This window comes from Aythya ferina (genome assembly GCF_964211825.1).
Source record: "Aythya ferina genome assembly, chromosome: 4".
Taxonomy (NCBI): domain Eukaryota; kingdom Metazoa; phylum Chordata; class Aves; order Anseriformes; family Anatidae; genus Aythya; species Aythya ferina.
This window is the reverse complement of record NC_140300.1, coordinates 47127827-47144745: the sequence shown is the minus strand read 5'-3', so window position 1 is coordinate 47144745 and position 16919 is coordinate 47127827. Positions and strand designations below refer to the sequence as shown.

The following is a 16919-nucleotide window of genomic DNA, read 5'->3' as shown; positions in this document are numbered from 1 at the left end:
GCACTTATAGATCTATTATTAACATGTTCTAAGTTTTTTTTTTCATTTTTCTTTTTGAAGCATACATATGAATTAAAGCAAAAATTCTTTTAAAAAAGGATAAATTTTCACATTTCATAATGATTGTATTGGCTGATAGCAGAAAACCACTGTAGAAGCAGGTGGAGGTGTTTTAGGCATAGCCTTTTAAAGAACTGACAGACTGAGTAAGGAACCCTTACAAGGGATTTGGCAGTCGATGGGTCATCACGGTGTGCATGGAGAATTGGTGTGACACAGTCTGTTCCGCTTGCTGGTGGAAAGGGGGAGTCTGCAGCAATACATCTCGAAGAGGACAGACTGTGAACCACAGTATCTTGGTCCACAGCCAGAAGGAACAGAGAGCAGCGTGTTTCTTGGTCAGATGGAAGTAACAACCCTTCAGTTTCATGGAATTGCCTATTTGGCTGATGTTTATTGACACAATTCTTCTTTAATATTTTAAGCCAAAAACTATGAAAGGTAATACTGAGACTCCGGACAACTCAGGAAAACAGAGGGTTGGCCATCAGACTTTGCTGTTCTCTGGAAGTACAGCTTCTCCCAGTGCCAGGAGCGGGCACAGGGCTTGCAGAAATTCTGCCAGGGGCAACTGCAGTAGAAAACCCTGCCACTGCTAAGTTACATGCGCTGTCTGCAGTACATTTGGGCTTCATATATAGTGGGGTGCAGGAGTCTGTCAGTCTGAAACAGAGAAAGCATACTCGAATGTTTAGTGAAGGTCTAGGATGGACTATTTGGGTGGTGGGAAATGAATGTTTTCTTCCTGTTTTGCACCCTTGGTTTGCTGTTCTCCCCCTCAGCCCATACTCACCACAGATCTGGTGAAGTTACAGCTGGAGGGGGATGCACTTTCCCAGGATCTCTGGAGAAGAAGGGCTGAGAGCCATACTGCTGGCAGCATGATGTGCTTCCACAGTGAAGGCTGCCAAAGTATTGCTGCTTTTCACCTAGGGAAAGACATTTCTGGTTTTCCTCTTGCAGTTGCTGTCTCTACTTCAACTTAACATGATTTTAAACATAATTCTTATCAGAAGATAAGCTTATAACTGCTTATAGCTTCTGTGTCTGTTACCCATTCAAAAATATTTTCAGGTTTTGATTGTGACCTTTTAAAATCATTTCCATTGTATATATATGTTCATGGAAAAAATGTGAAAAAAATCATTCACAAATATAAGCTCTATCTCTTGTGTTCAGAGAAATAAAATTCAGCAATGTCAGGAGCATGCTGAGAAAATACAGTTTTTAATAGCTCTGTGGATGACTGCATTGTAATACAATTCACTTTCATCCCTATAAACAAACATTAAATTTGTGCTTATGACACAATGAAATGACAGAATAAAGTCAAACTCTATAAGTGAGAAATGTGTCTCAGCTACAGGCAAAACTGAAAGAAAACTTTAATCAATATAATCACAAGGAATTTGACAGAGGATAATTATAAAGAAGTAGAAAGATGTAAGAGCTCATCCTTATATTTTTATTGCTTCAGATTAGGCATGAAGCAGAAGACTGCACAATAAAATGAAATGATTTTAGGGGTTGTCCCTAATACAGTGTATTTATATTGTAGTATTAGATATCATTTAGTTCCTAATGCTTATGAACTCCAATGAACCCCCCTCTTTCACTAACAGTATTTAGATGTACTAGTCATAATCACTGTGAACTAAAGCCATAGCTGGGCATCAGAGTGCCTGCTTTTGAGACATACTAAATATTCTTAAATTCCATTTAAAAAGGAGTGAAGATCAGTTAACAAATATGAAATTAGTCATTTATATTTGGTGTTTAATCATGGATTATACGGTACCAAGTCACCTAGGGCTAAATTTTATGACCCTTTTCTGCCCTCACTGAAGTAGAATTGTGCTAAATCAATAGAGTCATACTAGGGTAAGTAAGGTCAGGGTTAGGATTGATTCAGACTTCAGAACTATAGGGAAAATTACTGTCATGTTTAATAATCAATTTGGGACAGGGTCAAATTTATGCTTTGGTTGGTGCCAGGTTTTACTGCATCTGCTTTGCATATCCTAAGGCTCTGGATTGCATAATGGGACCTTCTGCAGTGCTTCCCTGAAGTAGCAGCAAAAACTGGACATAGATATGAGGCCTGGCAACAGCTGCTATACCAGGCAATTACGTAGTCAGTTTTTTTTTTTTTTCCCCATCCTGTGTCTCTTGGTGTTCATCACTGCAGTAGCTGAACATAGTATGTCACATGGAAAATTAGCTTTCATATGCAAGGCAAGAAAAGAATAACTCAAACTCGGGAACTGAGCCACTGAAGGACTGCCAGAAGGACCATGGCAGAGGAGCTACCAGAAGGGATGTTTCCTACTCTGGGCTGTGCACAGCTTGACAGTACCTCCCGCCTTTCAGCAAGGTCATTACCCTTTCCAGAGTGAAAGATTACTGGCAGAACTTCTCACATTTAATTGCTGTCAGTGTCAAGCATGTTGCTGAAAGACTGTGTGATTTTGTAACTCAGGAGAGGCCTGAGAAGAGGAAATGCTCAGAAATTAATGCAGCTGGTTGCAGTGAGGTGTCACAAATCTCAGCAAGAGTGACAAGATTTGCTCCTTGAAGATAGCCCAAGAGTAATTCAACCCAATTTCGGGAAAGTGTGTGTAGGAGTTGTGTGGGAGAACATAAAATGTTTTGGTGAAGTGTGGTCATTTCTAGCTTGGGATCTAGTTGATCTTGGAAAAAGGATATTTAAAGGTAAATGAATGCTGATAGTTTGGTTGAGTAATTGGATGGATATTGCTGTAGTGAGCCCAATGTTAGACATTACAGATTTTTTTTTTTAATTTAATTTTATTTGATTAATAATGCCTTCTAAATTATCTCAAGTCTATTTGAATTTTCTCTTAGCTTCTCTAAAAAGTCTAGCTTCTCTAGTATACAATTAAGCCATGGGAAAGTCTTACAGACACAAAACAGAAGCCTTATATTTATTTTGGTCTCAAAATCCTTCCAGTCAACTACCAATTACCCCTGAACACATGTTCTCCATAGATACCTCCATTTATGATGTGTTCTTAAAGTCTGCTTCCCTGGACATCCAAAGCATCTCAGTTTTGATGTGATTTTGAATCTTTCCCTTGTCTTCCTCACAGTGCAGAAAAGGAGACAGGATTCATGGGCTGAGAGAGACCCAGCAGTCAGCAACATGGCAGGCTGCGGGTTTCTTCTGGCTCTTGCATACAGACTTTACTCTGCAAAGCTATTTTAGAATATAGGAATTAACAGTGACTGTATGAAATAAATGACCAAGCACATTTACTGGAGCCCATTTCTCCTCTCAAATGAATACCCTGCCAGCAGCATGACACACTTTTCCTGCCCAAAGCAACCTGAAGTTTTTGGAGTGTAGAGTTTCAAAAGGTGAGGAAAACAATGCCCCTGAAGCAGCCTTTGGTCAAGAGGTAATAGCACTTTCCAAGAGCACAAATGTGGATTTAGACCCTCTTAGGGCAGCTGAACCTGGATGTCCTCTTTATGTGTTTACAGCTGTGCTCTGGCTACTGAGCTCTATTTTATAAAACAGTTGTTTGCTTCTCCATTGTGCATTAGAAGAAAGAAAGAACTATCTCTTGCTCTAACTTTTTTATTTTATGTTATTTTTTAATAAAAGATATTCTTTATTCAGAATTTTGAGTCATAACTTTCATGTCTTGGGAATAACACTGGGGGTGACACTCAGCAAAGGGCTTAAGACCAAGAAAGAGCTGGGGTTTATTAAACACATTTCATTGCTTCCCTTGTTAATAGAGCACTGGCATCAGTGGATTCTTTTCTCACGCACCTAATTTATCATGTATCCAGAGTTCATAATTTCTTTTCTGACAGCTCAGAGACTCAGAAATAATAATACAGACTGGAGTTAACCGTGGTGCATTTACACAGCCTATAACTACCATGATCTATATGTAAACCAGACATCAATTTACCAAATATTTCAAGGATTCATTTAGAAGTGAAAAATCATCATCATCATCATCAAAAAAAAAAAAAAAAAAAAAAGAGTAAAATCAAAGTTTTCAGAAAGAATGATTTTTCTGTTTTAAGTATTAAAGAAGCTAAGTGATGTCTCAGAAAATTCTGATGAATCCTTTCATGTCTCCATCTGTCAGTGTTGAACATTTTGTTACTTTACGTTTACTAGTGGTTTCTGAACTTAATTGAAATAATTTACAGGAAAGGACTGAAGTCACTACTTTTACAGCTATTTATTCTAAATTTTCTCTTTGCTAGTTTCAGCAAGTGCTTTTATGCCTTCCATTAAAAGCTAAATATTGCATTTCCTTCCAGAAGCAAAGCTACATAGTTTTTGCTGAAAACCCATCTCTTTCTTTCTCAGAATAGTTTTCAATTTGCAATATTTCTTCTAAAGCTCTCTTTCTTGTTTTGGATAACTTACTTTAGCAGAAAAAAAAATACATTCATTTAAATATTTTTTACTGAGAGATGAAATAAAAATTGTATCTTTTTTACGTTAAGACTCTGGATCACATAACATACTCCAAGTTAGCTATATCATATTCATATAACTCTGCGGATCACTTTGTGTTGACTTTTTGCAGTTTGGTGTGATTGTTTCAACAGAAATATCATAGTCCCCTGCTGAGCAGACAATTAAAACTCTTACCTTTCACTGGTCAGTGAATGGGAAACTTAAGTCTTGCACTGAAGGTGTTAGTAAGGACTCCAGTGAAATGTTGTGGATCCAGCGGTTTGTCAAATGAAAATATATGGGATTCCTTAGGACAGACGTGTTCTGTGTAAACAACTGTGTAAAAGCAGATGGAGCGGTTTGCAGTGTAGCTGTGAAGTGCATACAGTGCTCAAAGATACGTATATCCCTCTGTTACTGACCTGCTCTTCCAGAAAATGGAAAAAAATACTTAGTGATGTTAGTTTATATTGATTATACACTTAATCTGGGTTTGGAGATCAAAAATGTTTGTGTCTACTACAGAACCCAAGGTTATAGCCTCCCTTAACGTTAGAAAGAGAATTTCTCAAAAGCACTCGGTTTGGCTGGATTGTCCTTCCCATGGTAGCACCCTGGGGAGAGCAAAGCTCAGTAAATATCAAAGTCCAAATCTTCAAAGGCTATCTAAATTCCTAATAACACTCCAGAAACATAATCTCCCATGAGGGATGTAATTTTTAATACTTCCAAATTTCAGTCTATGAAAAGGTTGACAGATTTACCTTTTCCTTGAAAAATAACGAAAAGCAACATAATCAAAAGCACTAGAAGATGAACTAGTAATAAGTGTCACAATGTGGTACTTTAGGAACTTTTTTTGTTCAGATTACATGCTTTCCTTAATATGTATATATATATAAATGAGTTATTGTCTCAGGCAGAATGATTATTCTGCAAACACAGAAAACAAAATGCCTGCAGCTAATCTGGCTCCACTATACAAAAGGGTGTTAAGGTACCTGAAAACATGTAGAGGAGGGCAACCAAGCAGGTGAAAGGGCTGGAGGGCATGTCCTGTGGGGAGAGGCTGAGGGCACTTGGGTTGTCTCACCTGGAGAGCAGGAGGCTGAGAGGCGGCCTACCTGTGCTCTGCAGCTCCCTGAGGAGGGAAGCACAGAGGCAAGTGCTGGTCTCCAAGGACAAGACACAGGAATGTGACAAAGCTGCACTAGGGGAGGTTCAAACTGGACATTAGGAAACATTTCTTTACAGTGAGGGTGGCCAAACAGTGCAGCAGATTTCCTAGATGGGTGGATGATGCCCCGTGCCTGTCAGTTTTGAGAGTTGTTTGGACAATGCTCTCGGTAATATGCTTTAACTTTTTTTTAGCACTGAAGTGGTCAGGCTAGATGATCTTTGGAGACCCCTTCCAACTGAACTCTTCTATTCTATTCTAAAATGTCTGCAAAGAATAAAAACTGACTGCATACTTAGAAAAGCCTGGTGACAGAATATCTTAAAAAGAGGCAGAGTGGGGCATAATATCACAATTAGCTCAAGAGATATTGGCACAAATTCATTTTAATTTGTACTACCTTCTGGCTTGTCAGCTTGCATAGGCTCATTGGCCTTGCACTGAACCAAGGCTTTATATGATCCATTTTAATTCAGGACACCACAGGCAAGATCACATATATGTTGAAAGATTGTCACAGCTGGCAGACAGTGATAAATATGAAATGCAAAAAGCTTACTAATTTTGCAGACAGTCTTGCATTGTGCTTATTTGGCTTGCATTACTGTGCTGCCGTACAAGTAGCAGCACAATTAATCATGAGCATCACAGGGTAATTTGTTATGACAGAGAGCCATGTGTGCTCATTAAAGACAGCTTCTCTTTTATCCCTTTATATTATGTGCCTCCCTTTGTGATTCTCATCAAGGAAATGGATTATACAACAGTGTGAAATATTTCCAGGACTACTTGAAGATAAGGGTTCATGGGTGGTGGTTCAAGGTACTCTCAAGTGCAGGTGGAGTTTTAGACCATCTATCCTGCTTAGTGTGCAGGTGATGGGGGACCCACAGAAGCCATACACAGTCATGCAAAATGAGGATTAAGGAACTCCAAACAGGTACGGTAATCAAATCTGTGTTGTTTGTCAGTGCCTGCTGACACTAAGCAGGCATCCTGTGGTCTTTCAAGATCAAGAGAGAGCAGACCACCTCCCCTTCCCTGCCCACCCCACCTGCCAGAGAGGAGGTTTATTAGCAGAGGATGTGTGGGATTTGGGCACTGAATATGTAATTTCACAAATCATTACCGTACTGATCAATCACTGCATTTATCAGATGGCTTTTCTGTCCTCTATGATCAAGTTTTGTGGCAGTCTTTACTTGCTGGCACTGCATCACTGCTATTTAAGGCTGATGCTAAGATTCTAGCTTTTCCTTTTTTCCTTATAACATTTATGGCATAGCTGGGCTCATGCAGTGACCCCCTTTAGCTATCTAATTGATGACCTCATTTGCTAATTAGGCTAAATACATGTTAGGCATAAACTGTAGCAATCTAACCACTCACCTCAAGCATCAAAGTACTAATGAACAAAAGACATATTTATGGCTCTTCACCCAGCTACATAAATACATTTTTGCAAGCTTTATCAACATCAACTTTTGAATGCCTAAGATACAAGTGTTTATACCAATGACAAAGAATAGGTTTGTGATGCAGATTCAATAGCATAGGCCATTTGTAGTAATTTATTTTCTGAGTTCAACAAAATACAAAGGTGTCTAATTGATGCACCAATTAGTTCATTTGTTTGTATTCAGTAGCAACAGAAAAGAATAGCCTAAATTTGTAAATGAGACAGTATTATTATTAATTTTTTAATGTTGTGAAGGACTAAACTGAGGTAGAGATGATAAATAATGCTGCCCGACATCCATTTTATGTCAATGAGTTATAGAGAACATGGGAGTTTGACTTCTGATTCCATACTTGAAATTTCTGGATAAATACTAGAGTATTGTTAAAATATCTCTCAATTCATATTCACTCTCTGAGAAATTCTGACATTTACATATGAATAAACATGTGTAAGGGAAAGCTTGAAAAAATGTACTTATAGTGGAGCCACTTAAAATATGTACTGTTCTGTAAGAATTCATTTTTAAACAATATTCTTACTATTGGAAAAATCCACCAGAAATAGAAGGATATTTCAAAACAGCAGACTATTCAAAGTCATTTTTGCACTTTATTATCATGTGCTTTGTGTGATAAGTGACAGTTATGTCTAACTGTCTTTCTTGTGCACATATTCTTACTATTTACTCTCACTGCTAACCCACCTCCTCACAGTTCATTTTAGCATTCAAAATGTCTGAAAGAGGAGCTTCAAACACAGAAAATAAGCAAACAAAAAAAAAATCACATCAAGCTCACAGACCCCTCCCAGTCCCCCCAAAATGTCCCCTGATTATTAATTTGCCCTTTCAAAAATATTGCTTCCACTAGTCTGAGACCTACAGTGAGTAACACTAAGCCCTGCTGCAGTAATAGGATTAGCAGAGCAGGGTATAATACATCATGTTCTGCTGGGCTACCTGGGCAAACCTCACCCTAGCAGACCACCCACCTCTTGCCTGCCTAGCCTTTGGATATTGAAATCTGTGAGATTTTGACAGGCTCTGAAGCAAAATGCATTTGCAGGCAATTTAGAGAGCTCAAAGCATTATTAGTTGAAATTTTCTGTAGCTAAATGGTATCATTATTGCCTAGAGGGAACATTGTTAGGTTTTAACTCTTTTAAATCCCACATGAATACTGAAGGTGAGAAAAAATGGGGTATATATTTGAATATCAATGAGAACAGTTCAGACTCATTTGCTTTAAAAGCTTGGTCAGACATCTTTTTTTTTTTTTTTTTTTTTTTTTTTTTTTTTTTTTTTCCTTTTAGTGATAGTTTTGCCACCTCACAGAATTGTCTGTTTCTGTTCTTTGGCTAGCCTTTGACATCAATGCTGCTATGCTCTTGGAAGAGATAGAGAAACAGGAAAATGCTCAGATGCTCTTGAATTTCTCAGAGTGGATTTATGTATATATATATTGAAATGAACAGGTAGATTCCTGAAGTCAGAGGCACCTCTTATGCTGGGAACAGTGAGATCAATCTCCTCTGGAACTTTACAAACAGTACAGACCTTTGCAGTTATTGTAATACAACAAAAGTAATGACAAACTCTTTACAGAGTTATTACAGCATGCAGTAAGTAGCAACATCTAGCAATTTCTTACAGCCAAAAAACAACAACAACAACAACTCATCTTCCCTCCAGGCACTGAAACACTGCAGTCACCAGACATTCATGTGCACTTTCTTGAGGGATTTCACTGACCATGCTCATAAAGACTGGCACATGACAAATCAGACTAAACATGAAAAGAATTTGACCACAACAAGAAGGCATAAAGTCTTTTACCGATTAATGACTTTTTTTTTTTTTTTCTGTTGTCTAGCATATCACAACTAAATGTTACTTCCTTTTAGTATTACAGTAATAATAAGTAAATTACACTGGTTTTGTTTTGTAAGATGTTATTCCATTAAACCTTCATCACATTGTATATTTGTACATGCTGATAAACATTAGAACCACCACTGTCAGCAGTGGCATAAGATTCTACGTCTTACTGCATCAAAGAATCTATTATTCAAAGGAGAAATCAGAAAATTAATGTTTTCAGTGTTTTGAATCAATCTTACATCCACTTTATTTTTCTGCTTGATAACCTTATATGAAATGGGTTATCTTAGGCTCTCTCTTTAATCTGAATATTCCTGCCATAAATTACATGTGATTGAAGGTAGTTTCATTATATTTTTATGAGAGAATCTCATGGTTCAAAACAATCATCTTATATTTTTGCCCAACAACATCAGCATATTAATGCATTCTATCATACAAGTAGCAGAAACATAAGTGTACAAACTTAGTCACATATCTTTTCCATTTCTCATATCAAGCTATAATTCTCCAGGAAAATACAAGCTAGGTAATATAAAAGCTGCCAGTCCTACACTGATCCTGCAAAGGAGGAGGTTAAGGTAATAGTCCAATCCTGATCTAATTAAATGAATGGGGATTTTATGATTCAAATGCAGGTATACACTTTCAGTGTAAACCACAGTTCAACAGAAAGATAGCAAGTAATCTGTAAGAAGTTGTAGCTACTAAATCTTACCAGAATAGGAACCTATTAAAAAACAAACAAACAAACAACAAAAAATCCTTACTTAAAATTAACAAAACATTGTCACAATAGTAATGAGAAGGGTTCTGATCAGCCAAGAGAAACTGTTATCTGAAAAGAGTTATTTAGGTCCAAAAAACTAAATTTATCTCTTTTCCACTACACTTTTGTTTGTGTGGCACAAGACCTGAATACGTTTGCTGATTAATGGTCATAGAATGAAAGTGTCATCTTACAGTCATAACTATTGTCATCAGGGTAACTAATGTACATGTCTGTTCAAGTGTTTCTCCTGATTATCTTCTCAAATCTGTCCTTGCATCCTTCTGAGTGTTTTGACAACCAGACTTCTGCTTGAACAAGGTTTAGTTCATTTTTACAACAGATGAAAAAGAAAAAAAAAAAAAAAAAAAAAAGAAAGAAAGGAAGAAAGAAAAAAGAATATCTAATAATCTAAAAACAAAAATTAAACAAAGAGTGTATTGGCAATGAACAGCATATCTATGCATACAGATGTGTTTGTGGAAGAGAGAGAAACACAATCTCCCTGGCATCTTTCCATCGCTTCTGGTGTAGCTCTCCGGCATGTTATTGACTAGCCACAGAACTGATGAGTAATGGGATAGGAGGGAGGTATTTGGCTATGATGATTATAAAAGAAGGAAATGCCAGTAAATATAGAGACAAACCAATGGCCTTTGATCTGTGATGGATAGAAAATATAGTCATAATTAAAATGAATAAATAAATAAAATTGAGTCTTTCATATATTAGTTTTCATTTTATTACTGAACAGAAATGAAATATTTTAATTCTTTGTGTGTGAAAAAAAAAAAAAAAAAAAAAAAAGAGACATTACCATTTAATACCAGTTCTGCCTGTTTGCTTAGCCATAGCAACATGTGCCAGACTTCAGGGGACCTGGACCAGATCCTTCACAGTTGTGTGCTACATCCCCAGCAAATATTTTAACAGCTGGCCACTGCTACCCTGCACTTGAAACATTTCCCTATTAAAGCTGTACATCTTTGCAAAATAGTTTGCCTTTGAAAAGTTCCAGTGTGTTTGGTGCAGGAGGACTAGGTGAAGGAACATCAAATTGTTTGACAGCATATTAAAAGCCAGTGTCAAACAGACAGCTGGCAATTAAGAAAAATGACTCTGACAGAAGAATTGCCAATATTTAAGTGCTGCCTGGTACATATAACCTATTATATGTCACAGATGGTTTTAGATTAGCAACTATACTTCACTTTCTAAAGGTGTCAAAGTGAAGAGACAAAAAGACATATTGGCATCACCTATCCTGAAACTACAAAGAATGTGATAACACCGACCAAAATTATCACTCCTTTTCTGCTTTTTGCTTTTTCAATAGCTTCCAGCAGGTTTTCTGCCAAACAGCAGTTCCAAACTCATTAATATACTAAGGGCTATTGTCCATGACTCTTTGAAGAAAAAGCTCATTAGCCCAATACTATCATCACCAACACTTCTTTACTTCTGGGAATTTAAACCTGGCACTAGCAGGGAATTAAAAATTGTTTTAGCTTGGGAAAATAGTTTTCGCCCTTTGTGATAACTTAGGTATGCATTGCCAAGTATCTTTTTCTCCTTTGCATACTGTTTTCTCATGACATTTTTGAAGATTGAGGTTATGGCTTTGGAATACTCAATTAGTTTTTGTGTACATAAAAATAGAGCTATCCTGCTGAAGGCAACATTCAAAATGCAGTGTATTGAGAACTAACACTCATATAGTGAAATTGTGCTGTTGGGACAATGCACAAGCTAGGACAACCTGTCCTTTGAAGGATGATTTGATATCCCTGAACAGGTTGAACCAAACTTCCTTTTAATGGTCTATGACTGATTAGTGGAGAAGACCTTTAAAATCTTTTTTTTTTTTTTTTTTTTTTTTTTTGGGGGGGGGGGAGGGGGGGGAGAGGAGTGACAGTGGTTGATCAATGCTTTGTTGTAACTCTGTTGACCCTGCACTGTTTGTAATTACAGTAGAGGGCACTCAATCAAGTAAGCTAACTACTGGCTTGACTACTGTAACTGTCTAAGAATAACTTATACTCCTTAGCAAAAAAAAAAGATGACTTGCATCCACAGGATGCGGGCTCTAGGTTGAATCTCCAAACATAAAAAGGATCCAGAGCATTCCTGTAGACTTCGAATTCCTAACTTTTCAACCTGTGGATTTGAAATTGTTCATAAAGGCCCTTATCCTGCCAGATGCTCTGTGAAACCCCTGATAGAGTGCTGGTAATTAATAACTTGATAAAAAACAATGTTCACCTCTAATAAATGAGAGGTTCCTTTTGTTTGATTATGACCACTTTGTAGCCAAAAGTGTGTCTACTTCACGGTGGTCTCAGCTGCCTTTAGAGATGACAATGATCTGAATTCAGACATATAAAGAGGCATGCCTTTGAGGAACCAAGAAAAGAAAGCCTTGTTTTCTTAGGGACATTGCTGTCTGGCAAACAATTTAGCTTTTTCTACATGAAGACTATAAAAAGAAAAAGCAGGTCTGAGGATGGGAAGTTGGCAATAATCATAGCCATCACGAGCCCACCTACAGGGCTACCAGAGACTTCAGGGATGCAGCCACTGTTAGAGCTGGCAGCTGAGATAAAGGAATGGCTGTAAAATGCTTTCTGGCCTAATATCAAGGATCTTGTTCCTTCCTCTTTTGTTGTCAAGTCAACCATTTAATATGGCATTCATGCAAATGCAACCCATCTCCCCCTCAGATTCAATGAACAATTAAAAAATCTTTCCAGGCTAAAATGGAGATAGAAAAAAAATTGAACTTAGAATTTTGATATTGAGGATTTTGCTGTGGAAAAAAACTGGAGGCTCATGATTATCAGTCTGCCAATATGGTGTGTATTTGTTTCCATCTCAGTTTCTAACCTCTAGTCAGTGTATAGTGGACTGTTATAACAGTGGACTGTTATATATTGGAGTTGAAGATATATGGTTAATGAAGTTCTCCATCATTCTTCAAGATTGATGAAGCTGTATAATGTTATGTCCTTTATTGCTTACCAGGCTTTCTTCAATGGCTATAGCTATAGGTAACAAAACATTATAGAGGAAATTGGAATTCATTTGTTTTGCATAACTACTCAGTACACAGTTTTTCTGCATGAATATGCTGTGCTTCAGTTCTTAGTTCAATCTATATTTAAATGAAACCTTTAGCAGGAAACTTACATGACTTATTGATATAAATTGTTCATGGCAATTTTATATTTAAGTTGGTAGGCTGCTTTACAAGCCCTGAACTTGACTGAGAGGGCTATAGAGCAGTTAGGATTTCCTAACAGGTTCCTGGCTGTGCATAACCTTCCTTGATTTCTTTAGCTATTAAAGATTTTCGTTTTTATGAGGTAAGATTAAAGACTGCTTGTGAAAAGGAGATAGATGTTTAAAAATATATCTGTTTTTATTAGCTGCTGTTCAGAAACCATACAGAATTGATTAGTCTGTGGCATTTTCATGTCTTCCTTTTGGAGGAAGTAAAGGTTTGTAGAGCTGTTCCAACTTTTAAAATATTTCAGTTACACATTTCATCTATTGATTCAACTCTGAAGGTTGCAACTGCTGTGGAAGTTGGTTTTATAGTTCTCTTTATGCAGGAAAATACCAATTTATTTAAATGCCAATTTCCATTCCTATTTGTGACATCAAAATGATTTTGAAGTTTGAAAGAGGAATTTGGCATTTTCAGAGACAATATCATTGATGAAGTGATGCAATAATAACCCAAGTTTTCTGTTTCACATGGATGCATTGGCATGAGGGGATGGGATTTTCAGACTGATCCCAACCACAGTGTGCTACATCCACCCAGTGCAGCAACAGGGGTTCTCTGCTCTCAAAAATGACAGTTTTTAAATAGTGAAGCCTGACAGAAGGATGCTCAAAAAGGTCGAGTGCAATGCACACCTGGCATAAAACTAATTTTTAGATTTTACACAGGAGGATAAACTGAATGGAGGCTTGGGAGTGGATTATTTGTACATAGGCTGACTTGACTTCTTACCAAAATGCCAGGCTATCTCACTTTGTGAGACTTTGACTATGTGTATAACAAGAAACTCCCAGTCAGTATTTTAAAAGTCTCTTTAGAAATGTATTCATCAATACATTCATGCATTTACTAAATGCTTCTGAAAGTCAGGCTTTCTGCTCCCACAACAGTAAGGTAGCACAGTAGCAGAATTTAAACATGAACATAAACATCACGCACTCTAATGGCTTTCTGGAGGATTATCATACTGATGATCTGGACCTGCCTGGACAGTAAAGCATCCAGAGCACTTTCTGTAAAAGAATATAACCTTGCCCATGATATTTCTTTTGTCTGTATATCATGTATTTTGTGCAAGCTGTCTTTTCTTTCAGCTCATGACACAGGCGTAACAATATTTTTATAAACTAACTGCAAATTGGTGGCATATAGAGCTAGAAATACAAGCACATAATGATGATTTTTACCATGAAAAAATATTGGAGGTGTATAGGTGGAAAATTATCAAAATCCTTTAGAATGAATGGAAAGATCTACTTTTTCTACTGACAAAATATATATATATAAACTAAAACTTTTTTTCAGTAAATTAGAGCTTTTTCCTAGCTGAACCTTAGAGGGAAAAAATAGTGTTCATATAAAATAAAGCTAACAAGATCTATTGAGCTCTGCTATGTTTTTTGGGTCTGTGGTATATCCAAACACTTCCAACACACACACAAATCAACCAACCAACCAAAAAAGGTGGATAATTACATTTGAAAAGGTAATTTTGTGTGTGTTAATTCTTGGAATGTTAGATTTTTTTCTTCTCTTGTATACACAGACAGAACTTCATTGAAGCAGTCATTGATTTCCAGTCTTGCATCAAGATCTGCCAGCTCTGAGGCACACACAAGTGAATCCTGCAACAGTATTGGAAACACTGTCAATTTTAATGTGGTATTTTTAATGATCTGAATAAGTGTGGACATCTTATTAATAACGCTATAATACTCATCAGTGATTTTTACAGATACAAATCAAATGCTCAGTGAACTATCTATTATATAGGCCATCTAAGCAACTGAATAGTGAATGCTTCATTTCCCTGGTAACTGTATGCCCTACTTGCTGTCACTGATTCTTCCAGAGGAACCATATTATGCTGTTGCATCAGCCAAATATAATGTAAAAGCACTTGAGAACACATGAGGCCCATTGGTTAAAACAAAAGAGAAAGGCATCATTTGGGGCTATTTAAAAAGCGAATAGAGAACTTAAATTTAGAAATGTCTTAAAGCCACAGGTGCATCTAATAACTATAGATAACGGATATCAGCATCTCTAAGCAATGTATAGCTCATTGTGAATGATGATTCATTCAAATAAATGACTAGCCCATTTATACCAACAGGATTAATACAGGCATATCTGAAGACAGCTCAGAGCTGAATTGTTAATAGCAGTTGAAGCAGTTGTGGAAAATAACATGACCATGACAGTGGTCCACCCTACATCCACAGACAGAAGACATGAGTTCTGCCCTTCCCACAAGCCTGTTGACTTGGGCTTCCATTTACAGCACAACATGACCTGCCCTTACTTGTCCCTAGACAGATTAACAGGACAAATGAGCAACACCACAACGTTGAAACTGGTTATAAAACCAACATGCTGAACAAGATATATAAATTCATCACTTGGAAAATGGAAATCAGCCTGCTAAACTAGCTTTACTTCTAAATGATTTTTTTTTTTTCTGTGACACAAGTTACTGAGTAATTTTTAATTTATTATAAGAGCAACTGAAAGCAAACAATCACAGAGAGAGACATTTTCAGTTCTTCTTCAAACTGTGTATCAGTGTGCATTTAAGTTAGCGGAAAAAGTTGTTTTTAGTGAAACTAGAACTGAGTCTTAAATTGTCTAAATTCTATGAAATTCAATACATTTGTACATCCTTGAGGGATCCTAGGAAAGAAACTAGTTTACAAAACTGGGTAAATACAGCTGAGTGATTGATAGAATTCATATAAAACTCATTAATTTCAGTGGAGGTTGGACCAAGGTATATTCTTTGAAGCATGGGAGATTACAATTGTAACAAATGTTTTATTTTCTATATAAAATATAGTGGCTTCATGGCATTTGTTGTCTTTTTATATATCTTTTATTACTCCAATCATTTAGCCTTAAAACAATAAATCCTACAGTGTATTTTTTACTGGAATTTGTATATAGAGTCATCTTAGGTTTTTCTGAATAATCATTCAAGTCCCTTGTGGTTTAACTTGATGCAACATGTGAAAGCAAATACCGTTGTCATGGCACCTCAATAATCACTAAAGCTAGATGAAAAAAATTGATAAAAAATAAACAATTAAAAAAGCCTATTATAAGCACTCTGCTAGATATTTAGTTCTCTAATACTGAAAAAAAGAAAAGTAAAGTAAAGTAAGAAGTTAAAAAATTCCATTGTTAAGAAATTGGGGATTACTTTGTAGAATGGTTTTGCCTCCAGTATTCTTAAAAGACAACACTAAACATTTAGGTAGAAAAAAATTTCTAAAAATAGCTGGGAGTATTCCTATATTGACATTTGTCTACAGCACTCAAAAGCATATTCCTTATAATTTAGACAGAATAGCATCTTGCCCATTTTTGAATAAAATGATAAAGTTAAGAAGGTTCTATCATCTAAGTGGGAGAAGAGATTAGATTTCAAATTCTAATCTGTATGAATTCATAATTTGAATACTTTAAGAAAGCATGAGTCTGTAGATTATAATTGTACAAGTATGATCAATATACTTAAATGTTTATTTAATGGCACAGTGAATTATCACTCAAAATAATAATAAAAAAGGGTGATCTTAGTTTCTAGGCTGAAGTTATTAGAAGTATCAACATTACCAACAAGTAACATTAAGAGCTAGAATCACTTACAAATCTAGTCCTATATATCCTCTGTTCTGCCACTGAAATTGTACTGTTGTGTAGGGAGAATAACTACAACTCACTGGGCAGAAAAGCCAGAATAGAACAGCAGTGATGCCCTTGCTAATGGCATAATCACTCTCCTGTCAGAAAGGTGGGCAGGAATACAATATTGTTTTGAGAAAAGGATGAGTAGTAGA

At 36.5% G+C, this 16919-nt stretch overlaps 1 long non-coding RNA gene across 1 annotated transcript; it reads right to left on the bottom strand.

The window, feature by feature from the left end:
* Nucleotides 1-3: 3 nt before the first annotated feature.
* LOC311436655 lies at nt 4-4565 on the bottom strand. Its single transcript, XR_014693003.1, has 3 exons — nt 3074-4565; nt 854-989; nt 4-723 (listed from the first exon to the last, which is right to left on the bottom strand). It is a non-coding gene; the product is annotated as an uncharacterized lncRNA (long non-coding RNA).
* Between the last annotated feature and the right edge of the window lie 12354 nt (nt 4566-16919).